General features: G+C 42.3%; 2 non-coding genes across 2 annotated transcripts; one reads left to right on the top strand and one right to left on the bottom strand.

Annotated features, from left to right (window-relative positions):
• Nucleotides 1–6778: 6778 nt before the first annotated feature.
• LOC149276684 (U2 spliceosomal RNA) lies at nt 6779–6965 on the top strand. Its single transcript, XR_016279334.1, has one exon. It is a non-coding gene; the product is annotated as a U2 spliceosomal RNA (small nuclear RNA).
• Nucleotides 6966–17959: 10994 nt separating this feature from the next.
• LOC149276683 (U5 spliceosomal RNA) lies at nt 17960–18074 on the bottom strand. Its single transcript, XR_016279333.1, has one exon. It is a non-coding gene; the product is annotated as a U5 spliceosomal RNA (small nuclear RNA).
• Between the last annotated feature and the right edge of the window lie 7615 nt (nt 18075–25689).

Below are 25689 nucleotides of genomic sequence, written 5' to 3'. Positions count from 1 at the left end.
ACAAGGAGTGGGAAATTAGTTGGGATCAGGAAAGTAATTAGAAGGCTGCGTTGACAGAAAATCCACCAGCCGATCGGCCCCTTTTGGCCCCAGCTGGTTTCTCCTGCTGTAACGACTCAAGCCTTAATCAGTCGTTGGTCTCGTCTTAGATTCAGGAGCCGTATGCCTATCCCACGCGTGTTTAATACCCTCACTGTGTTACCCTCTACCACCTCTGCTGGGAGGCTGTTCCACTTATCTACCACCCTCTCAGTAAAGTAAAACTTTCTTACGTTACAAAACACTAGAACAAAGTTTACCGTTAAGCAGAATCCCTCGCCAGCGCATGCTTAATTGCCGCACGGGGCACTGATATCTAAAAACAAGCTAAGCAGCTCTCTTTAGATTCAGAACATCTCGGGGAGGGGGGGGTTGAATTATTTAGGGACAAGGAGCCGATACAGAATCCAACTCAAAATAACAAAGCTGAAAGAAACAGAGCGTCGGAAGAACGCGCATGTCGTCCGCTGCCGCCCCCCCCCGCGACACACAGCCGCCCGCTAACGAGTATTTAAGCTAAAAATATTATTTCCTAGAATTCCGAGAATTTTCAGCGTTTCAGCCGGCGGATTCGTTACAATTAAACAGAATAATCTGGCAGGGATTGGAATCGGTCGGATTCGGGGTGATCCTCCCTCCATGAATCCCCCGTCTACGCGGCGTAGAAATCAGACGTTTGCGCTTCTCCTCCAAGCCGTTCCTTCCTTACAGAAATGACATCGGACGCTGTCCAGAGTCTCGGCTCCGACGCGAATCAAACGTCCGGACCGTGCTATTGGGTCATTTCCACTTCTTTCTTCCAAATTTTACAGGAAAAAAAACAAAGAAATATTTATTCAATTATTTAACATCATAAAGTAAAGATCTCGAGAGGCGGCAGTTACCGTATTGGCTCGGATATAGGCCGCCCCCGTATATAGGCCGCACCCTAAAAGTTTGGTGCTTTTTTAAAGAAAACGTTTTTTTCTTTAAAAAAGCACCAAAAAAACATGCTGCCACTCTGTCCCCCCCCGAGATATGCTGCCACTCTGTCTCCCCCCCCCGAGATATGCTGCCACTGTCCTCCCCCCCCGAGATATGCTGCCACTGTCCTCCTCCCCCCCCGAGATATGCTGCCACTGTCCTCCCCCCCCCCCCGAGATATGCTGCCACTGTCCGCCTCTGCCCCCCCCGACTTATCGGAGCAGACTCCCGGGTGTCTTGCGGGGCCGGCGGGGGACATCTACGCAATACGCGTATACAACATCAGCGGATGTGCCGGCACCGGAAGTTGTATACGCGTATTGCGTAGATGTCCCCCGCCGGCCCTGCAAGACACCCGGGAGTCTGCTCCGGTAAGTCGGGGGGGGGGGGCAGAGGTAAAACGCATCGTGCGGACGGTCCGCACGATGCGCTCAGACAACCTCCCGTGCCGGCAACCCCCCGTGGGAAGTGCTGGCAGGGGAGGCTGTCTGAGCGTATCGGGGAGTAGGATGCAGGTCCCCTGCACCGCTGCGGGGGATCTGTATCCTAACCCCGCTGCCTGTCCGGCGCCCGGGACTGCATGTCCCGGGCGTCGGGCGCTAGACCCCGAATATAGGCCGCACCCCCACTTTAAAGACTTAAAGTGGGGGAAAAAGTGCGGCCTATATTCGAGCCAATACGGTATTTCCCGGGGATCTTCACCAACAGAGGCGTTAAGAGAAGCCTGGAGAATCATGGCTCATGATGGAGAGTTTCTGAACCGTCTTGTAAAGTCTAAAGCATAGTCTCTAAATTTGCTGAGAGGGTGGTAGATAAGTGGAACAGCCTCCCAGCAGAGGTGGTAGAGGGTAATACAGTAAGGGGATTAAACATGCATGGGATAGACATACGGCTCCTGAATCTAAGACGAGACCAACGATTTCAAGGTTTGAGTCTTTACAGCGGGAGAAACGGGCGACTAGACGGGGCCGCTGGGGGCCGATCTGCCAGCAAGTTTACTAGGACGTTGGACGGCTAGAAGTCAGGATAATTACTCTGACTACTTTTCGCAGAAGACCTTGAAGCGTTCTGCTTCCCTGACATCCCGTCGACCTCACGGATTTGAGTTGCTACAAAGTGTCAGCGGTGAGAATGTTAACGGCGAGTAAACCCGACGCGCTTCGACGGCCCACACAGCGACAACACGCCAAGCATCGGCAAGAATTACACGGAACGGAACCAAAATATATAAACACGCCGTCCTCCCCTCGCAACATAACGCCATTTCATGCGGAATTACCCCAGCGGGCCCTTTTCATCTCCTCTTAATGAAGGGACCTCTTGCGTCAACTCAATGTCACTTTGGGGAAGTCACTCCATCCGCGCTCCGCATTCTAATGAGTTCATAAATAGAACAATATGCAAATGAAGCGTTCTTTATTAAGAAGGTAAATCATAATTATAAAACGGTAAAAAAAAACAAAAAAAAAACTGCTTACTCGCGTTGCCGCTTGGTCTCCGAGTCGCGTCCTTTATTAGAGCCGCCTGGAATTAAAATGAACAATAAATAAATATCCGTCAGTTCAAAAAAAAAAATAATAAATAATAATAATAAGCCCAGCGTTTTTCCTTTAAATCGTTAATAATTTCACGTTAATTGTAGAATTTTTCATTGTGACCGATTGTCACGGAAGACGATAGAAACGGGGAAATTATTCTGTATAAATACTCTGGATAAGAATTAAATGAATGTATATTTTTCCCAACGCCGTTGTAAAGTATTTAATATTTCGCTACCTATGGATCCACTCCATCATTAGCTTTTAAATGACTGTAATTCCCTGATACGATTAACTCATTAGCGCTATTTTTACCCCCCCAATTAGTTTCTGGCTAATTAAGACCGGCGTAAACATATATATATTTTTTTTCCTACTCGAGCATTTATTTTTTTTCATCTTTCTTTTTTTTTTTTTGGCTTTCAAATCTTTGATTGCTCGGCCAGGAAACACATTTCTATTTTTATTTCACCCAAAAAATATATTTCCCCAAGCAGGCCTGGACTTGCTATCTGGCACCAATGCAACAGGGGGGTTAACAGGCATCCCAAGAGAACTTTGATTTTTTAATTTTTTTAGTTTTTTGTTAATTATCAGGTTTTTTTTTTATGATGTTTTGGAAGGAAGGGGAACTCGTAAGCGAATGGTTTTGAAGGCAACGTATAGGTTAAATAATCAGAATGTTTCCACTAGGGGGTTAACATCTAATGGATTTTATGAAAAATAAAAAAAATTAAATCGAAATTGCATCGGGAAAATAAGGTCTCGTTGGATCGTTACTGGCCTCAAGCGCCATAACTCGAGAGAAAACAAAGTATCAATATAAAGGAAAAAAAAGGTTTTTTTAATGTTTTTGGTGATGACTTAAGCAACAGATTTTAACATCTTTTAAAACACGGTCTCTTTACTGAATGAAAGAAATGAAGAATTTCAAAAATAAACCAAAAAAGATTTTAAAAAATTCTAAAGCAAAGTAATTTGATGAAAAGAGAGAGAGAGAGAGAGTAAATAGGGGGAAAAAATTACAATAAAAGACCCTTTCCTGTTTTTTTTTCCAAAGTTTTCTTGGCCAACATAAAATGACTTCTTGCGCTAACGAATTTATGGCGTTCCATATAGTTCTACGATGTCTGAATGGGAATTGTGGATATTTTTAAAGGAAGATGATGGTCTTCACCTTTAGATACAAAGAAACAGTCTGCCGAGATTGGTTCTAATTTATTCCGTGGAGGATTATAGGAGGAAAACTTTGTTGAATAAGAAAGAATATAAAATAATTGCTGAGGCAGCAATATTCTCTGATATAAATGAAAAATGTAAGATTTGATACATTTTCGGGAAATGGAACATTGGATGATACGGAGCCATTGAGTTACCCCGGATCCCCGTGACGTGGAGAATGGGAGAACGCACTCGGCGGCAAAACCGGTCAAACGGGTCGCAGATAAACTCCAGAAGGGTTTAGGAGTTGAAGCGAGTGATTGACTGCATCCAATGCGGATGACAAATCCATGGAGCCGGCTTTTCCACCGGTCAACGGTCAAGATAGGAAAGCTCATCTTCAACGGGGGCAGAGAGAATACTGCCAGACACATATTCCACGTAGTCAACGGCGAACAAAGCATTTCTAGATATTTCTTTGGACATTTTACAACATTTTCTATGCACCCAATCATCCTACAGCAAAGAATTCCTCACTTATTTATAAAAATGGTACATTTCATCGATCGCCCCCAAAAATCCCCTCCACGACCTCACAGTGATAGGCCTACCCCAGCTGCCGGTTTAAGAAAAAAGCCCAAACGGGTTATTGAATAATCCGGGGACCAGGACTGATCGGAAGTGGAATCTCTGCGGGCTGAGAGAAGCCGAGGCTACGTGTTTAGCTGGGGGGGGGGGACCATTTTGGTGAGAAAGGGTGAGGATTTGGCAACACAGCTGTACCCCAGGACGTGACTCCCTACAGTCAAATAATAAGGCCAATAATCTACAGACATTATAATCGGGGTACAATGGGCTTGAATATATTATGAAAGGAGGTCCCTGTCGTGAAGATCTTAAAGCAGGCATGTCCAAAGTCCGGCCCGAGGGCCAATTGCGGCCCGCGTTCCGGACTGATAAGGCCCCCCAGATAAGTTTCCCAGATATAGATCTGTTTTTTTTATATTAAAGGCAGAGCGATTTAGCACCGGTTTAGATTTGTCATCCAAGTCACAAAATGAAAAGTATGCCGTTTTCAATAAACTTTGCATAAAATAGTTAATTTGCATTTAATTTTAATGGTTCAAAGAATGTTCAGGCAAAATGGTCGGCCCTCGCACATCTTCACTTCATCAAATCTGGCACGCTTCGAAAAAAGTTTGGACATGCCTGTCTTAAAGCGTGAAGGTTCCAAAAAACCCTATAGAACGCGGCCATATAGAACGCGGCAGACAGAATGAGTTTGCTGGTTCTGTTCTGCTGTCGGAATTTATATTCTCGTGGTTTTATGTCTAACATCTTTGAACTAATTGAATTTTCTCCATTGTATTGGCTTTCGCGGATCTCCTCTCCCTCCCTATTCCCATTCTGACCTCCCTCTGCTCTTTTTCTCTCCATGCATCCTCTTTTTTACAAATTAAAAGCAAAAGCAAATTACGGCTCACGCAACTAAATTATCTTCTGAATGCGGAGTGGCACAAAAACCCCTACTTCCAGATATTTGTCACGACCGCTTTCTCAGATTGAGTTAAAGAAAATGTGTATTTGAGTTCAATGGTTCTTTTTTACACCTTAAAAGTACTGAATAACGAACGCTCTCAGCGGACGCCTGTTCTGAGCCTTCATAATAGCCTAATGTTTGCCAAATAATACTTACTTAAACTAAATTGGATTCATACAAATGGGTCAGCGAGGTACGCCGTGTAGCTCTATTATACTGCATAAACTCTAAAGGCATAAAAACTCCCCAAAACGCTCTCCAGAAGCATAGTTTTTATTCTTTTATTGAATTTTTAACTATAGAAAGTGCCGCTAATATCAATGTATTTTACATTACAGAGCGCGCGGCGTGAATGTAAGATAGTATGTAACGGCCAAGATAATTGGCTGTTCTGCCTTTTATTACAAAGTTGTAGACAAAATAAAAAAAACCGAAGTACATAGCGATACTAAAACTTGAGTAGGACGCAAGTTGAGTAGTTGATTGGGTTGCTGGGTCAACTCAACGAAGTTGTCCACAATGGAACTACTCAAGTATTAAAGCCAACTGGATTGGACCCAATGCTACGTGACTTGATGTGTAATACGAGTTGTGTTATTCTGGAAAGCGTAACTTATCGGCTGTTCAACTGTTGCGTTGATCGATAAAGTTTTTAAAAATTAATCGGATTCAACAAAATCACTGGATTCCTTGGAGGGGGTTAAGAGGAACCAGAAAAAGACCAAACTGTAAGTAGATCCAACAACTCAGCTCGCCAACCTCCAATGAGCATCTCCTCGACTTGAAAACCTCGAGTGGCCAACTCAACTCCCTACAGATCTGCTAACTCGAGAGCGTGTGATTTAGGCTTAGTGACCCTCAACCAAATTCCATAAGATATTCGGAGTCGGCAGCACTCGATGGCACCTAGAATCGATGATTTGCTGCAGGGTTGGTGTGGTTGAGTAAAGGCCATTGAGTTACCTCCATAAATTAACTGATAACAAGGACTTTACTGAAACAGATCTTCTTTATTTTCATCGTAAAATAATAGAGGCTATAAGATAGGGCAATAAACCTCGAATAACATTTAATGCGCATCACTTCTAGTTAACCTTTTTAAAATTGTGTTCTTTAATATAAACTAAATTTTAGCTGATTGATGAACTTTTCTTTAAATGTCTGGAGGAGCAAACTTTTAGCTCTACAACTTCCCAGCATAGCATCCTCCGATATGGGGATAAAGAAGTGTGTGTGTGTGTGAATGTCTGAGGTCTCCTCGTAACCCAGTCTGACAGTTCTGTAGATTCCATTACAGCTTTCAGGAACAAAAAAATCGAAAGATCAAATTAGCAAGAATGAAAAGTTCTCCCCCCAAAAAAGAGCAAAGCCTTCAAATATATATTTTTTCGTGGTTTGCTAGTGCATGAAATAGATCTGAGCGGTGAAAATATCTTTTTGACCCCGAGAAATAAGGGGCTCGATTCAATGACCTGTCTAAAATGTAGACTTTTTGTAAAAAAAAACCATGAAGAATGAACACTAAAATTATACTTACATCGCTTCTCGGCCTTTTGGCTAAGATCAAGTGTAGTATCTGTTCTTATCAGTTTAATATCTGATACGTCCCCTATCTGGGGACCATATATTAAATGGATTTTTAGAACAGGGAGATGGAAGAAGAGCTCTGTCCACTCCACGCATTGACCTGGTATTGCAGTACCTCCAGGACCGGTGCACCTAAAAAAAAAATATAAAAAAAAATAAAAAAAATTATACTTACAAGTTAACAATAGGCATTCATCCAAAAAACAACCGCTAACTGCTCAAATCCAGATGCACCTGTTCCATATCACATTTTCCATTTCATTTTTGCATCTAATAAGATAAAATTGTAATTAATTATTGTTTGTGCGCATCATTGCCACAGCAGAAGCTCATTGAAACTCATTTTGTACAGCCAAGAGTGCAAGTACCAACCAAGTCCCGTTTCTATAAATGGTAAAATGACACGAGAAAAAAGATAATTAGATTGATACAATGTATCCACTGGCTGAACTTCTGGCAAACTTTCAAGCCTTTAATCAGATTGACCTGCACATGACTTCATGACACAACTAGCATCAGAGTATCCACATTATGCGGTGGTCTATGACATCATTTGGCAGACGCACAAAACTGAGCCTTACACGTGCATCATTTTTGAGCTGCCCCAGAAATCCAGGAATTAAACGTTAAACTCAAATTCCAACTCATGTGAAATTAAGTAGAGTCACTTCATGTGAGTGGCCCCTTTAACTCGACAGAATAAGAATCCCTTATTTGTTTGTTTCTCCTGCTGTAACCAAGCTGAGGATTCATGAGCTGTAGTTTTTTGGTGCACGTTCGTAATTTAATACATATATGCATAGTAAGCATAAAAGATCTGGTAACTCTACATCACTCTTCTTGCAGGTGAGATTAAGTCGCCAGGCGCTGCTTATTCTGCCGAATAAAAGATAATACGAGGAAAATATTCACTGGTGTTTGGCAAATGTCGCAATACATTTTATTCTTATGTTATTCAGTAAACAAAATATTTATTTATGGACTCAAGGGGAAAAAAAGAGTAGAACAATAGGAAGAAAGATAGGAAGAAAATGAGAGGGAATAAGAGATGTATGTATGAGAGGTGAGGAATGAATGAATGAAGTAGGGGAGTAAAGGAGAAAAGAAGAGAAAGGAAAATGAAATAGAGGAGAAAACAGCAGGGAAGAAATAGGCAAAAAGGTCAGTTATTGTCAGGGATCCAGGACTGGATGTCACACATTAATTAAAAGAGAAAAATCATGTCTGTTTATAACATCAGTATGAATCCGAATGCACACGTTTACTAGACTTGTGATTCGTCTTCGGGCGAACATGAAAACGAACACGAAGGGTGCATTCTCATTGTTCAGCCCGAAGACCGAACAAACGAACATGGCGGCGGCAAAACGTATACGAATACACACAACACGAAGAATCCTTGTGTTCGTCTTCGTTTACTAATCTCCCTGGCCCCTTCCCCATCTAGCCTACCTTATCTACGCAGCATCGCAGGGGTTAACAGAAGCGGAAATCCGTAGGTTCGCCGTCAGGGGTTAAAGGTCCTTTAACTATTGGTTGATGTTAGAGGAGGCCCCTGCCAGCGAGCCTTTAACTCCTGGCGGGGAAACTCCGCCTGGGGAAACCATTGGTCTCCCCGCTCCACCAATACAGTCGCTCGTACGGACCTTTAGCTCCTGGAGCAGGGGGTCTCCCCAGGCCGAGTTTCGGTAGAGCGACTCTGTTGGTCGCCAGCAAGGGGCTTGTCTGCCATCAACCAATGAAGTGCCGGTTCACCAAAGCTGCTGCGTAGTGCGTTCTGCGTTAACCCCGTATGAAATCCTTCTAATAAAAACAGCAAAAAAGAAAAAAAAAATGAACACGAAGAATGTATACAAATATTTGCCCACACCAAACATAGGAATGGGCGAATATTCGTTGAATACGAAGATTTTTTTCCCCACGAAGACGAAAGCAAGGACGAACACGAAGAGCTGGCCGGCGCCCAAGTCTAACGTTTACTCCTCATGTTAGCGGAGACCCCGGAAATCTCAAGTAAGCGCCCCTATTAAGCGGAGGCTCGGACCCCGGAAGCGCCATGGAGCAGCACACCCTAATGGCAGGTAACGAGCGGTATTTGGGTTCCAGGAAAGGGTTACATCAATTTTTTCTGTTATTTCAAAGATCACAGCATTGATTGCACATTTGTTTTCTTTTCTTCCAATAGACCTCGTGACCCGTTGCCCGAGAGTCTGTTTTGTTGACTTTTTGCTCTAAATACATCATTCGCCGACATCAGAGCAAACATAGGAAGGGACAATCATGGAACATCTTTAATCTCTTTTGTCTTTCAAAACAAACAACTAAAAAAAACAGCCTTTCGCGAGATAAACACTTTAGAACCAGGCGGAATTCTTTTATGCGGTCGTACCTCTATAGCCATACACGTGCTCCTTTACATTTCTTTTATTATATGTTTTAAATCCGTTATTACCTGTTATTACCAAAAAAACAATACTTTTTCCCTGTTTAGTATCCTTGCCGTGCTGCTTCCTGTCATGGCCCTGAAAGGGTTAATCAAGGTTGAGATGTAATTATACGCAGGATTTATTCCTCGTCTTTCGTGGTAATATGGATAAAAAATAATATGTAACACAAGAAAATGTTAGCTGTACAAGGAACAAAAAATGTGAACCTAGAAATATGATTTTTTTAATCTTTTGAGTATCTCTGAGGTCGGGGGAAATCGAAAGCGCATAAGCGCAAAAGGAAACGTTCGTTTCTTGAGAAATCTATTCAATAGAATTTAGAAAAACAATAAATTCAGTGATTTTATAAAACAGATGTTAAAGTAGAAGATTGAAACACTTCTGGGGGAACAAAGCAGCTTTACTTATTACACCATCTGCTCATGAAGAGTTAATCATAGGGCTGATCTGGCTCAGGGATCCTCAGGGGCCGGACTAAAGTACTACGTATTTTATGATGTTATCTTCTAGCAAACCCATGGGCTTTGCATTGTGGGTTATTTTCATTTTTTTATATTCCTTACCCTATTGAGACTTTTTTGTGCAGTTTATCAGGAATCGCCTCTAACTGCCATGTCATGGGCATCCACATGCAGGGGCAAAAGGAGGCAAAAGAGGGCACCTAATCTCTACTATGTACGTTGAGGGGTTAAAAAAAAACCTGAAAGTGAGAGAAAAGGTTGAAATAAAAGTGGAGGAATTGAAACACAATACTATATATAAATATATATATATATATTCTAAAATCACACATTTTAAATTATTTATTTATATAATTCCAACGAGTTTCACTCAAACGGGCAGGAATGGAAAAGAAACGTATCTGTAATAAAGGAATAAAAATCAGAGATAAACAGAAATGAAAAAGTCGGGTATATCACGTTATCATACGGTAAACCGGACATTGTCTTTGTGTTGCCGTTGGTTATATTTAATATGTTTAACGGTGCGGCAGAACGACTCCTCCATGGTGTGGGGCTTCGTTCTACTGATTGGCAGCTTGGAACAGCCAATCGGTGGCAGGAAGGTTCTTCTTTCAAAATCAATGGGACTACTTTCTGCACGGGGGATCTCATTAGACCCCCTGTAACCCTTGCCAGTGACTGGGGGTAAATATGTCACATGACAGGAGATCAGCTATTGGTCGATAGCACAGAATGTGAATATATCAACAATCTAATAGTTATTAAAATCATCATATTAATAATAATCTATTTTTATTGAAACAATGTAACTATTATTTTTGGTGTTCCCACAGGCATTATTGTGACTTTTGGGGTACTTATGCTCCCCAACTATGAAACCCCAAATTTATTTAGTCCCCTCTTACTATAGGTGATGATCATGCAGGACGAGAAGCAGCCACATTAGGCTCTTTTTTAAATGCTCGGGAGTGGGGCTCAGAGATGCTGAACTTTTCTGACCCTCCAATTGGACCTTCACCAAACCCCTCCCCCCTTTAATGGCGGCTCGTTAAACGAGAAACTGTTTGTTCTATTTGTAGGGCGCTTTATCTGAGTCTGAGTAGCCGAGGTCTTATCTCTCTATTTCAGTAAAGTTCAATTTTTGTTCTTAGTGTTTTTCAAATTAGAGGCTGCGAAATCCCGCGTAGAATCGCGACACCCCCCCCCCCGCCGCGGCCCTCATAAATATTCACATCTCATTCATTTGCTTAAATTCTATGGAAATGAAACGCGTTTCTAGCATTCCCGTTCTCTTTGAAATGATTGTTCTTTTCGGTATTTTCCTTTTCGAATCCCCCCCCCCGTCTAGCGCATGTTTATTACCGAGTAACCAACGTCTGAAACTTCACACCTTCCGTCTTCCTTCCTTCTTGTGAATGTTCTGGAAATTTCCATGAATTCTTTTCTCACACGGCGGAAGGAGGAAAATGTTTATGACATGATTATATCTGTATTTAAAGGGCTACTAAAGCATACTTCCCAAGTGACCCTGTTTAGAAGGGACAGTCCCTCATTTTATACCACTTTGTTGGAGGGTGCAGCTAGAGATGGGGTGAAGGATGGAGCTTTCTAAGATTTTATTGGTAAGTTGTATGTTAGGGGGTTCGCAGAATGGCTTCAGCAGGGTAAAGTAATACAATGTTACATGCAGGGTGAGCACGAGGAGACGTGAGGCCGGGTGCCAGGCAAGGTAAGGTTGAGTGTACGCGCGAGGGAGACTATGTGAGTGTGAATGAGGGGATGTGTGTATAGAATACATGCAGATTACATGGGGGGCTCATACAGACGTGTGGAGGGATGAAGGGGGCACTTGGCTGTATTTGTCCCCTGGGCCAAAAGGTGCCAGCCTTCTCCTTCTAGTTACCCACAGGGCCCTGCACTTGTGTCCACTGTACTGATGGCAGATTAGGTATCTCTGTGATGCCCCTCTCTCCTCCCCTGATGCCCCTCTTTTCTAGGAGGTCAAAATGTTTGCTGGGTATGAGGGTATCACAGGGTTCTACGGCCCTAAAAGCCCCGATAATGTGTATTAAATGGGGTAAATAAACCCCATTATTCTTCTAAATGCCCCACCCAGTTACACAAATATCCCGCGACAGGGCGCACAGTCGCTGAAAAAGTCTGAGTAAAGTCCCTCCCCAGCCACGTCTCTAACCACCCCCCAAAGCAAAAACGCACTTATTTGGCCATTTTGCATGTTGGGTGCTAAAGCATAATATCAATTTCTTTAAAAGGGGGACTTTACTGTCAGAGGAACTTCCCTTTTACATCAGTTTAGTTATCTTTACGAATTGAGGGGGCAGATTACATGAAACCAATTGATGAAAGAAATGTGTATATGTTTGAGCTTTACAGGGGTCCAGGAAAAAAAACACACAACGTAGCCCCACCCACAGTGCAGCTCCACCCACAGTGCAGCTCCACCCACAGCACAGCTCCACCCACAGCGCAGCTCCCTACGTTATATATCACTCTTTTTCCTCCCTAATCCTCACCGTAAAGTAATAATATAAAATTTTACAGAAAACGTTCCTATTCAGTCTCTCGGCTGCCGCTCAATTATCGTTCCCTGGAATTCCCGTAACTATTAGCAACAAGAACCGTAAAGGCGTTTCTACCAATTATCGTTATGCGGATGGACATTTCAACTTCATTAAGCTCAGATAGGATGAGCTAACTTTTCGTTGCTCCTGGTTAGTTCAGTTAGCTTTTAACCTTTGGGAAATTTGGCTTTTTAACCCCTTCCTGTCTGTGACTTGGTTTCCGGGGGGGGTATGACGGACATGGCGATCCCGAAGGGTTTTCTTTCTCTGCTGAGAGTCCAAGAACAAGTTTGTAACAGTTAATAAACTAACCCTGTAATACCTACACAATGAGACACAAGAGCTGACAATCTAATTCTGGCTGGCATAAAATATATACATTACACAAATTAGATTAATTCATAAAAAAATATGCAGTTCCTAAGGAAACCTATATGCATTTTTTTTTTTTAATTCAAGACAAGCTAAACTAATTATCTCATATGATATAGTGTTAAAAAATATTTAAAAAAACAACATAACTTTTCCACCATTTCTAAAACGTGCTAAAGAATAAACACATAAAAATGGTAGAAAATATACATTTTGCGAGCTGCAACTCCCATCATGCTTATCTCTCATCTGGCTAAGGGTGATGGCAGTTGTAGTACACACACAAAAGTTTTACAAAATTTTCTTTGTCTTCGGGGTGTTTTTATTTTAGCTTTTTTCATTGGTGTTTATTGGGGGGAGGGGAGTTTAGAAAGCTAAGCCGGCACCCCTGACGTAACAAACACCGGATATTCCTGAGAAGCCGCTGCCCCTCCAGCGTCAGTCACCATGGCAACAAGCAGCCGCAAGCCAGAAACTTTTTACTTTTTTTAAAAGAAATGTTTGGAGACGATGCTCCCCGGTCTGTTATCGATCTTCAGCTTTCTTTTTTTTTTGTTCAGAAAAATTCAAAACCCCAAATTATCAGCATCTGCTTTGGTGTCACATGACACTTAAGTGTTCCCGGCCGATGCAAAATTTCATAAGAAAGGAAAGTTTTACGAATAATGTCTGCGGTGCTGAATAGGTGGAACTGCAGCTTTAAAATATACTGAAAACATTGTGTGAGAGAACAGTATTGATCGCAATTCATTTTCTGTCCGCAGCTGTAATTACCGTATTTTAGTTTGTTTTTTTCATTTATCTTTTTTTTTTTACATCCCACAACCCCCCCCCCCTCATCGTTCTCAGCAGAGATAATGAGGTTTTGATTGCGGCCGTCGCTTGAAATGTTTTATAAAGAGGAAAATGGCAACGTATCCAACTCAATGTGCAACAATATAAACGGGTCAACAAAATGATTACTATCGTACGGTAAATAGAGATTAATGTCTGTTACAGGAATGGAGAGAATTATCACAATAATACAAGGAGACGGGAAAAATAACTTTATGGAATCAAATCCAGGTATTTTTATTTACTAAAATACCACAAGCACTCAAAGGGTTAAATCACAAGATCCAGTACCAAGTAAATATGGGAGTTTTTACTCAAAAAAAACATGCTATGACTGATTTGGGTGCTTAAAAAAGAAGGTGACTTATTCAAGCTTATTAATTTTAATATAAAAATCCCCCCCCCCGTGCTGTATACAGGAGCCGCCATCTTGTTGCCCCGTCACAGGGTATAAATCTCCCTGTCGCCCTGAGATATCTGTGATAATAGCGTTACGGAGGGACCTGCGCGGCTGGAAACAATCTCTAGCGCTAGAGGCTCATGCGCCGTCCACTAAAACAATGCGGGGAGAGAACAGGAAGCGGCTTACAACTTCCTGCTCGGGCTGACGGGAGAGAACAGGAAGTGGCTTACAACTTCCTGCTCGGGCTGACGGGAGAGAACAGGAAGTGGCTTACAACTTCCTGCTAGGGTTGACGTAGGGAGAGAACAGGAAGCGGCTTACAACTTCCTGCATGGGCTGACGGAGGGGGAGAACATGAAGCGGCTTAATACTTCCTGTTTGGGCTGCCAATAGGATCGCGGATTCTGAGGCATCATGGGAAAGGGAAGGGAAGTTTGCGTGAAATTAGTATCAGAGCTGGAAAATAAAAAGCTGAGTAGCTTGGAAACTGAACATAAAATATATTACATATATAATATAAATAATAATGTAATAATAAATCCAAAGCAAAGCGTCTTCCGGGTTCCAGACATTATTAGTAAAATACGTACGTTCCGATATCGACAAGACTCACCTAAACTGGTCGCTTTCTAAAGAAACGTCGGAAACCAAACTTAGACCAAACATTTGATTCAATCACAAAAGCTCAGAAAACTGTAAATTTAAAACACGTACTTTTGAAGGATAGATTGCCTAATCTGTATTTACTGAAACTTTAGACTGGTTACATTTTCTTTTACATTTTGCTTTTTAGAGTAAACTGTAGATGTTTCTGAACTACATTTGAATTTTGTCTTAATCACAAATTAGAGAATGGGGGGTTATATTACTGTATACAGCGCTGGGGGTTATATTACTGTATACAGCGCTGGGGGTTATATTACTGTATACAGCGCTGGGGGTTATATTACTGTATACAGCGCTGGGGGGTTATATTACTGTATACAGCGCTGGGGGTTATATTACTGTATACAGCGCTGGGGGTTATATTACTGTATACAGCGCTGGGGGTTATATTACTGTATACAGCACTGGGGGTTATATTACTGTATACAGCGCTGGGGGTTATATTACTGTATACAGCGCTGGGGGTTATATTACTGTATACAGCGCTGGGGGGGTATATTACTGTATACAGCACTGGGGGTTATATTACTGTATACAGCGCTGGGGGTTATATTACTGTATACAGCGCTGGGGGTTATATTACTGTATACAGCGCTGGGGGTTATATTACTGTATACAGCGCTGGGGGTTATATTACTGTATACAGCACTGGGGGTTATATTACTGTATACAGCGCTGGGGGTTATATTACAGTATACAGCGCTGGGGGTTATATTACTGTATACAGCGCTGGGGGTTATATTACTGTATACAGCGCTGGGGGTTATATTACTGTATACAGCGCTGGGGGGTTATATTACTGTATACAGTGCTGGGGGTTATATTACTGTATACAGCGCTGGGGGTTATATTACTGTATACAGCGCTGGGGGTTATATTACTGTATACAGCGCTGGGGGGTTATATTACTGTATACAGTGCTGGGGGGTTATTATTGTGTACCTACCCTGACCCTACGTGACTCTATATCTTACATCATACATGTTGGTGAATAAGAGTTATCACTACCTAAGTATTAAAGTGCTCTGACTCTATTGCGTATAATCTTTGTGTCTTTGGAAAACATCAAACAGAAAAAGAGATTTAACGCGATAAAGGACAAAAATATTTAATGTTTGCTGTTATTTTTGTACCGCATTCTCCTGTACTTGGTAGAATTTGCTAAATGCAATGTGTTTTTCTACATAAAGCCGCGGCTCCTGCCAGGACACAGTGAAATATGGCACGTGCTGCCTTTAAAATAAGGAAAATGTCTTCTTTAATGAAAGTCGTCATGCACTGAAACTATGATTAAATAAATAATGCATCAAGTCTGGTGGCTGAGACACTTTCTATTTATTTTAATACATTGTAGCAAAGAGGGAAATGAAAAAACACGATGGTCTGAATGAGAATAAGAGTGAAAGTGAAAATAATGAGAGAGAGAGAGTGATGGCGAGGATAAGGGAAAACAGAAAGAGGTACAAGCAAAAGAGAAGGAAAAGGAGGAGCACTTGAGAAAGTCAAATAGTGTGTGAGAATGGGGAGGTAAAAGAGAAAGGGAAAGATGGAAGAAAGGAGGATGGAAGGGAAGGAAGAAAATGAAAGAAGAAAAATAGAATCAAGAATCAATGGAACGGAAAGAAAAACCATGAAAAATCAGAAAAGCGAAAGGCAAAAGAGAAGGAATAATTGAAAAAAGCCGTAATAAAAAGGGATAAGAGAAAGAGAGGAACAAGCGGGATGTAGATAGGCAGAGTGAGGCACAGACAGAAGGAGGAGAAAGGAGGGATTACAGAATGTGTGACAGGAAGCAGATCTTGGGGTAGAGAAAGCAAGGAGCAAGTTGAGGTAGAAAAAGATGGTAGAAGAGATGGAGAGAGAGAGAAAGAAAGCAAGAGAGAAAAGTTATATAGGAGTGAGGAAAACAGACAATGTATGGGGGAGAGAGGAAGATGAAAGAAAGGAAAGAAAGTGTAGGAATAAGGAGTAGGGGGAAGAATGGGAAGAGTGAGAGGGGAAGCAGTGAAGAGTGAGAGGGGAAGCAGATACAGGGTAGATGAACGTTGAGTCGCCTGGGAGTTCATGCGTTACCATGACTGAGAGAACTAGTCGTAGCTCGCGGGCACTAAGATGATACCCTGTGCAAAGCAACCTGAATATTCATGAATGATCTGGTCATTGGCGAGTTCATGCGAGTGAATTCAAATTCAGTCATTTGCGGTTGAGGGCGTGCGAGTTGGAAGTCTCATATAATCAGCTGCACGTCGCCACTTGAGAGGGCAATTCATGAGTTGGAACACTGTTCATCCAAGCGTTAGTAAATCAACCCAAAGGAGCGGGTGAGGGGTGGAGTGGCTCAGGGAGGATCTCTACAGAGAAAGGGAGGAGTGATTTAAGTAAATTAGATTGAGAGGATTTAGTCAAATACAGAAAAATGTAAAAAATAAACCAAAAAGAATTAAAATGCCCAGCAACACAAAGATCACAGGCTCCTGGCTTCTATTCTTCATGCAAATCTGATAACTTCTGCAGCTCTTATAACAAACAAGATAACGATTGTAGAGTTTTTTATCCTATCGGAACACAAGAGCATGAAACCCCCACAGACCGCCGTTTTTTTGCTGCTTTACTAACCCAAAATCCCACGGCTCCTCACCCACTATAAGTAATAAAAATGAATTTGTCAAACCTTTCCGAAGGCACCGGTGGAGGAAACCTGCTGGAAATAATGGCTTCAGAGTTAAAGTGCCTTTCTTCTGAGTTTGGGAGGGTAATGGACTGAGAAAAACCTTCCCTCACAGATCCACTGCTAATGATAAACCAGAAAGAAATAATCATCCATTTCAGTTCTTTTTTTTCTTTATCTCATACAGAAATAGACATTAAAACTTCTTGCGTCTTGAAGCATCACCTCTCCCGAGCAGCCGCTACATATTGCCTTAGTTAAATATTTCAGCCGGGTCTCTGCTTATTAATAATCTTGATGATAATATGGTGTTTTGGGTCGGACCAGCGTTGATTATACAGGTTTTTTTCCAATTAAATCCAGTTTAAAGACCATTATAAACAGCAGACAAGTATCCCATTTCCAGGGAAGCGGTCCTTTAATATCTGGCCACCTCTACTCAACTGATGGGTCTAAAAAAAAAAAAAAAGGCCATGGACGTCACCATCCGCATCCACCATAAAAAGTGAACTCTTCAGTACTCTGTAATCTAATAGATGAATTTATACCCCATCGGTATCACAAACCCCAAACAGTACATAGCATGACACAGGCAGGATATTTTGCGCTTCTGGGCGCGACGCAGTCCTCAGCCAGGGCAAAGCTTGCGACTAGAGCAAGCAATCTTTTTGATCTATCGTTAAGGACAGCAAAGAAGCCCAGCAAACGCCAGGCATCAAAAAGTTGATTACGACTCATGGTCATTCCTCCCCACGGAAATCTTTAGTAAAAGGCGAAAGATTTATTCAGTCTGAAGAGAAACCAGAGTATACCCAAACATGCCGCAGGGCAACGGCCCGGACACAGGCAGTGCTCCTCGAGGTTAAGGTGTGTTTAATTAATCTCACCCAGCTCTTGCCTGATCATTGGAACCTTTAACACATGCAAAACACGATTGCAAAGGGATTGGAACTATTTAATATTGGGCTGTTTTAAAGTCTTATTAAACTAACAATAAGGCGGGGCGTTTCCCAGTGCATCATGGGTATTCAAATGAGGCGGCAGCTCAAACAAACCTTCCAGCAGTCTTAGTGACCGGGGCGCGAGCTTGCTTCTCTGAAACAATTTTGTGTGCTTTAAGAAAAGAAAAGCTGAAGATTGTACCTCCCCCACCGCTTTGCCTACGGGGGCCCGCAACTTCCCCTTCCGCTGCAGCCACCAGAAGTTCCTGGCACACATGCTTTGGGCTGTGTTACAAGGTTAGGGGTAAGGCTTCGGGATGGAATCTGATTACTACTCTTTTTCCCCAATGGTGGCGTGCTGAACCCATCGGCTTCACAAATACCAAGTTGCCTGATTCTGGATACATACTATCATTGCACAATAAAATTGTAGCTTAGTTTATAGATTTATACTTCTAAGATTAAAATGGTCAATCTACTCAAAAATCCCAAATGGTCCCATGATCGTATTTTTGTACCCATATACACACATATATGTGCCTCTGCTGCTTAATCTATTTTTTAACTAATTTTAAATATTTTCCTTTAATGTTCTGATGTTTCTGAATTAGTGGATCTGTCACAAACCTACGCAGCTTTTTCCATCATTAAATGTATTTATAAAAAAAGTTTAAAGCTTTTTTTTTATAAACCAGTTGTAGTTTTTGTGAATGAGTGAGAGTATGAATTTTTTTTATTTTTTATTTTTTTTTGGAAGCCCGAGGTGCGTGCTCCTTTGGTGCCGCATTCTGTGCACAAGGCAGCAGAAGCCAGACTACGATACCGAGTTCCCTCACGGAGAACTCGGACAAATTCCAACCCCCCCCCCCATGGGAGGGTCGGATCTTGAGTCTCACCCCGAAGAGTAAGACTCCTTGCTGGTTTTTGTGAAGAGAGGAAGGGGCCAGAAGGCTCCCAATCCTCCTCCAGCAAAGTCCAGGCTTCACTGGCTCTTAAAAAGAAAACAGTGTATGAATTAATGTGTGGATGAATTGTGTGAATGAGTGAGAGTATGAATTAATGTTTGGTTGATTTGTGTGAATGAGTGAGAGTATGGATGTATTGTCTGAATGAGTGAGAGGGTCTAATATTTATATATATATTGGCAGGAGGGGCTAATATTAAATAAACTGCACAGTTCAGCTGTTATTTTGAAGTTTCAATCATAGTCTTTACTTCAAAGAAATATATACATATTATGTAAAAATGCATGTCTAGAATTTGAATATATGTATATATATATATATATATACACCGGTGTGTGTGATCTCATGCGCTTCATAGTGTGTCCCTGAATGGCCAAAATAAAATGTGGTCCCCCTACCAACACCCATAAAACATGGCATTTACAAAAAAGTGCATGTTCTGCCTTATGAGGAATATGGACCTGTCCAAAATATATAAATTTCACAGCGAACAATAAAAAGGCTTTAAATGTATGTTTTTTTAGTTGAAGGCAAATGTTTTTTGACAAACAGGACGGCGCGTTAACGAACCGCGCGGTAAAAGGGGAAGCGGCTTCTCCAGAAACCTTCTAATAACAAACCGCATTTGGCATTTCGGGAAGCAGCAATTTCTTACTTCTTCAGAGATTTGCACAGCTACTAAGTGCTGGCATAAGTTTCACATCGTCATGGTAACCACCAGCATTTACCTACTAATTAATGGAGCTGTAGATTTAATTTTCATTCTCTTTAACAATTAGAATTCACACCCCTGGTTGGGGACGCGGCGGTTTCTCTCCATCAGCGCTCCGTTCTCTCTTAGCGAGGAGGCTTGAAGAATAGAGCCATGCGGGTCTGCTTTAATTGTTTATATAGGGAACAACCTTAAAGGGTTAATTGAAGCAGCAGTGAATCCTCATTTTAGGGTAGCGATGACATTTTTTTGTAATTTTTTGGTAATTAAGACAAGGCATTTCCAGTTTGGCAACAGTTAAAGAAAATACGTGTAGCATTTACATTATGCATCCAGCTCAAACACTGTGTCACGTCCTGGAGTGTTATGATGTCATATGATGCTTACTGTAAATTAAGTGACGGCGTCATGATGTCACATCGCGCCAAGCCCTTGTTACCCTGCTGTGACATGTAAACTGCACAAGCATGAAGCCTGTTTTTCTACAGAAGGGAAATTGCTTGATGTGCAGTCACCTGACTGCAAGGTTGTAGGGACATTGGTCAAGACAGCTGGCCAGCAAGGCATGAATCATGAAATCGGGACTGTCATATGAAAACCAGGACTGTTGGAAGGTATATATACTTATATATCGCACTTGATAAGGACTTAACAGTCAGTGGCAACTTTACTTATACTGCGTCTAAAAAAACTCCATCTTCTAGAACTGACGAAGTCAAACAACGGTAAGTATGGGAGAGAGGGGCCACAGTCTGGAATATTTTAGGAAATATGTGTGAAGGTTTCTGTACATTGCTAGGAAGTAAAAGATACTTGCAATTATATCACTTATTATTCAGTGTGCTGGGGGAAGCAATTTCACTTTACACACTTTACTTCCTGCTGTGTAAACTACAACAGCTTCCTGTTGATGGTAAGAGCTGCGCACTTCCCCGGACTTATGCTGGGATGGACTAAAGTGTCGATTTTTCCTGGCAGGAGTTCACTCATTCACTGCTTCTTTGCAAAAAAAAAAAAAATGTAATGGTTGGAAATAAACAGGAAACGGCTGAACCCTTTCAGTGCTGGATTTGATATGGGGGGGGAAATTTCTATTTTTCATACAAAAAAACCCAGAGGAACACAAAGGTCCCAAAAGAGAAATAGTAATGTATAGGCTGTCAAGATACACACATATACACTGCCATTACATGTGCTTGCCCATACACACACCTGCTCGTATACACACACACGCCTGCTCATATACACACACGCCCGCTCATATACACACACACGCCTGCTCATATACACACACGCCTGCTCATACACACACGCCTGATCATATACACACACATGCCTGCTCATATACACACACACGCCTGCTCATACACACACGCCTGATCATATACACACACATGCCTGCTCATATACACACACACGCCTGATCATATACACACATGCCTGCTCATATACACACACACGCCTGCTCATATACACACACGCCTGCTCATACACACACACACACACGCCTGATCATATACACACACGCCTGCTCATATACACACACACACGCCTGCTCATACACACACACACACACGCCTGATCATATACACACACGCCTGCTCATATACACACACACGCCTGCTCATATACACACAAGCCTGCTCATATACACACACGCCTGCTCATACACGCACACGCCTGCTCATACACACACAAACACGCCTGCTCATATACACACACGCCTGCTCATACACACACGCCTGATCATATACACACACACGCGTGTGAAAAGAGGGGCATCAGGGGGAGGAGAGAGGGGCATCAGAAGAGGAAAGAGGGGCAACAGGGGAGGAGAGAGGGGCATCGGGAGGGTCAGGGGAGGAAAGGGGGAAGTAGGTGAGAAAAGAGGGGCATTAGGGGAGGAGAGAGCGGCATCAAGGAAGAAAAGAGGGGCATCAGGGGAGGAGAGAGGGGCATCGGGGGGAGAGAGGGACATCAGAAGAGGAAAGAGGGGCAACAGGGGAGGAGAGAGGGGTATCGGGGGTCAGGGGAGGAAAGAGGGGAAATAGGTGAGAAAAGAGGGGCATTAGGGGAGGAGAGAGGGGGGCAAAGGATTTGGTTTTCTACATTCCCTGTCCCTCTTTCCTCCATTGCTGCCCCTCTTCTTTAGGGTCTCAAAATGTTTACCGGGTAAAACTATATCACAGGGTTCTATTTCGTGATTCATGAATATTGGTTAATATTACTGTATCATAGGAATGTAATTATTTTTTGCGTTCCAATAACATGTAAACCTGGCAAGTGGCGTTCAATCCACCAGTCCCCCCTCCCCCCCAAACTCGTGGAAAATGGGTTTTCACAGAATATTTTTGCAGAGATCCCAGACCCGAGCCAAGTATCAGAACCCAACAGCAGGAAAGCGTGAAAAGAACAGAAATGTGATTGAAGATTTCCGAGCCGAGTCGAGAGTGAAACCTCGAAACGCGCGGGACATGAAAGAATGGCAATATTAGCTGTTTAAAACAATTAAAGACATTAAAATGCTGCACAGCATGGAAAAGATAATCACCAATTAACGAAGCCAGCAAGACACTCCAAATAATATTGCTGCGAAGTTTCCAAAAGGAAGCAAATGCTAATTATCAGCAGAAAAAAATAAACGTTCGAAAACTGCCCACAAAACTCTTTGTTAATTGATGTTGCTAATATATTACGGTGGAAGGGGCAGAATTCCAGCGATCAGAGGAGAGCGGCTACCCAAAGAGCTGAATTATACAAAATGTGGGCTATTTTACAAAAAATAAATAAAAATACCCATTTACACCATTGGTTGGAGAAAGTAAAAAATAATAATAATAATAAAGGAAAAACGAGGGATAAATAAAGGAGAGAATAAGACAATTCACTTGATTTCTAGTAATTTTTTTTTCTCTTTATTTCGTTCTCTAAACGTCACATAATCTGACATCCCCTCCAAATCCTCTCCATTAGAACCTTAATTATTTCCATATCGCTCAGTTTTCATACTTTTCTGATTTCTTCCTGTCTTAACGTATTAATGGCGGAGGGCAGGTGGACCGGGTTTCCTCCGTTAAAGTACTCTATGGATCAGTCTGACCACCGGGTTCCATCGAGACGGGGGTTCGGGTGGGAAGAGAGAGAGAGAGAGAGCGTCAGGGCAGGAAAGTGATCAGATAATGCTGGATCTGCCACAGGCTGCCACCCGCCTCAGCTTCCCTGAAGTCAAATAAGTAGCTCAAAAACCATTACAAATAAAAGCACAAGTTATAAGTACTTTTAACAAATGAGATAAATGAGGCTGTAAAGCTGCGCTGTTGACAGCTCCTCGTTAATTGCCAGAGAGATAAATAAAGTGCTTTTGGTCTCCAAGGAGAGATCCATTAATGTGTGAATTCATTCCGTCGACCAAAACCCCTATATTGGATAATTTAAAGGAATTAATATCTGATAACTGCTGTCAATCATTTAAGTATTCCATTCAATCTCGACATTCCGCCATCTCTGTAAAGTAGAACAGCCTCCCAGCAGAGGTGGTAGAGGGTAATACAGTGAGGGTGTTAAACATGCATGGGATAGACATACGGCTCCTGAATCTAAGACGAGACCAACGACTGATTAAGGTTTCAGTCTTTACAGCAGGAGAAACGAGCGACTAGACAGGGGCCGAATGGGGGCCGATCTGCCGGCAGGTTCTAGGTTCCTATGTTTCTTCACTATGTGAGAGAGGAAATGTTACAGGGTCACCGTACCCAAGGCTGGGTACCCCTGTTTGAGGGCTGAGGAATCACCAGTCAGTCCCTCATACGGATCGCACTCAGCTATCCCCGGATCATCCAGACCACCATTCGTAGTAAACCAAGAAGAACTCTCTTTATTACAAACACACAGAATTTATATACAATCTCAATGCAATGTGTACCGAACCCAACCCCCAATCCCATCACTCACATCCCATCACAAATCCCATCAGTATACAGGGGATGTATCAGGTGAGGGGATTACAGAATACAATGGGTTCCCCCACCTGTGTTATCCCCCCTGTAGTGCGGGTGCCGTCTGGGCAGATAGGGCTGTGCTGGCTGATTAAGAGCCCCAGCCAGATTATAGGATCGTCTCTTTGAAGGCTGGGGCTGAATCCACATCAGTCTCTGGGCCGGTTACACAATAAACACAATATAATATATTACCGGGTCACAGTATACAGAACCGGACACAAAAGTGCTCCGTGACCCGGCTAAACTTCATATGACACCTGAGCCAGCTAGCCTGGCCCTGTCACAGGAAAGGGTTAACCCATTAGTCTGCGGCTAATCGATGGGATACCTCTTGTTTTAGTTGCCCGTACCAAAAGCATCCATTACTGATGCTAATTTCTCACGCAGCTGGAATCTGTCCTATTTTTACTTAATACGAGGCCGCGGCGCGTTTCTCTTCCCTATCAGGATCCGCCGCTCGGAGCATTCAATGCACCCCTCGCCGGATTGTTTCACAAAGGTATGAGATCACCAAGGCGATGAAATTCTGAATAAAATCTCAATTAAATTTAATTGCATGTAAATGAAAAAAATGACAGCATAAAACATTCCAATTTATCCACTTTTGATGCGTTTTCACTGGCGGAAATCTCAACGCATCCCGCGTCTAAAAGTCACATGACCATAAAGTCAGCGGCAGAGACGTCTGCCATATTCACTGACAGAGGCCTAGCGGATACTTCGTATCTCCAACTGAGCTTCTTGCGATGGCGGCTAAAATATGCGCCCAAAAAATCTTAACTAATTCTGTTTTTGTTTTTTTTTAAATGGCAATTATTTCAAAACAGCCAATAAAACCATTTATTTGACACTCGGGAAGTTCGAAATTTGAAAAGCAGGGGGATTATATATTTCAAAGGAAAAAAAAGCGGTATAACATGAAGTGAAACGCGAACGGGTCCGCGTAGCGGCGTTTGTGACATGAAAGGAATGCAATTAAGACGCAGAAAAAAAGCTAATTAGTGTCAGGAAAGGGGCTGTTCTGAAAACGCACGTCTGTAATACGACTCGCTTGACATTTGCCCTTTTCCTTGAAATGTTGTCGGTCTGACTACACCTTATTATCCACCCCCCCCCGACGCACATGAGCCACGTTATAAACTGAAGTGTAAGTGGACAACTCATGTCATAGATGCAGTCAGTGATGTCATAGATGCAGCGACTGCTCTGCTCAGTTTCAAAAATCAAATGAATCTCAATTTATTTAAATTAATGGCTATTTTTCTGAAGAAGGGGAAACATTCATTTCTCTATTCACTTTTTTGTATTTCCTTTTTTTTTTCCTCTCTCTTCTCTTTTCTTTCCCATCCTTTTCCATTTTCAGTATGTCTCTCCCGATCTCTTCTCTCCTTCCCCTCTTTCTCCCTCCATTCATTTTTCCCCCTCTCTTTTTCTTCTCTCTCTCCTTTTTCCTTTTTCCTTTTCTCCTTTCTAGGTTTTCTCTTTTATCTCATTTCTATTCTCTCTCCCCTCTCCTTTGTCTCATATATCATCCTTTTACTCTTTTTCACTCTTGTTTTTCCTCTTCTCTCTCTATTTTCTCCGTTCTCTATACAAGACAAACATTTCCGCTGTCATCAGTAAAACTTTGCCTATGGCCATACCTCAGGACGACCTAGAGGTGAATGAGGAGACGTATATTCCAAAGAGGAAATTGTTATCACAAGAAAGCGCGATATAAGTCTAGAAAGACAGAGGCTTGTAGGTGATGGAAGGAAGTTTTACTTTGCTGAGAGGATGGTAGGTAGGTGGAATAGTCTTCCAGCAGGG

Source organism: Sceloporus occidentalis, unplaced genomic scaffold, assembly GCF_023333645.1.
Source record: "Sceloporus occidentalis isolate IW3139 unplaced genomic scaffold, rSceOcc1.0.p SCAF_231, whole genome shotgun sequence".
Lineage (NCBI taxonomy): Eukaryota > Metazoa > Chordata > Lepidosauria > Squamata > Phrynosomatidae > Sceloporus > Sceloporus occidentalis.
Note: the sequence above shows the minus strand (reverse complement) of the source record. Positions and strands in the feature narration are given on the sequence as shown.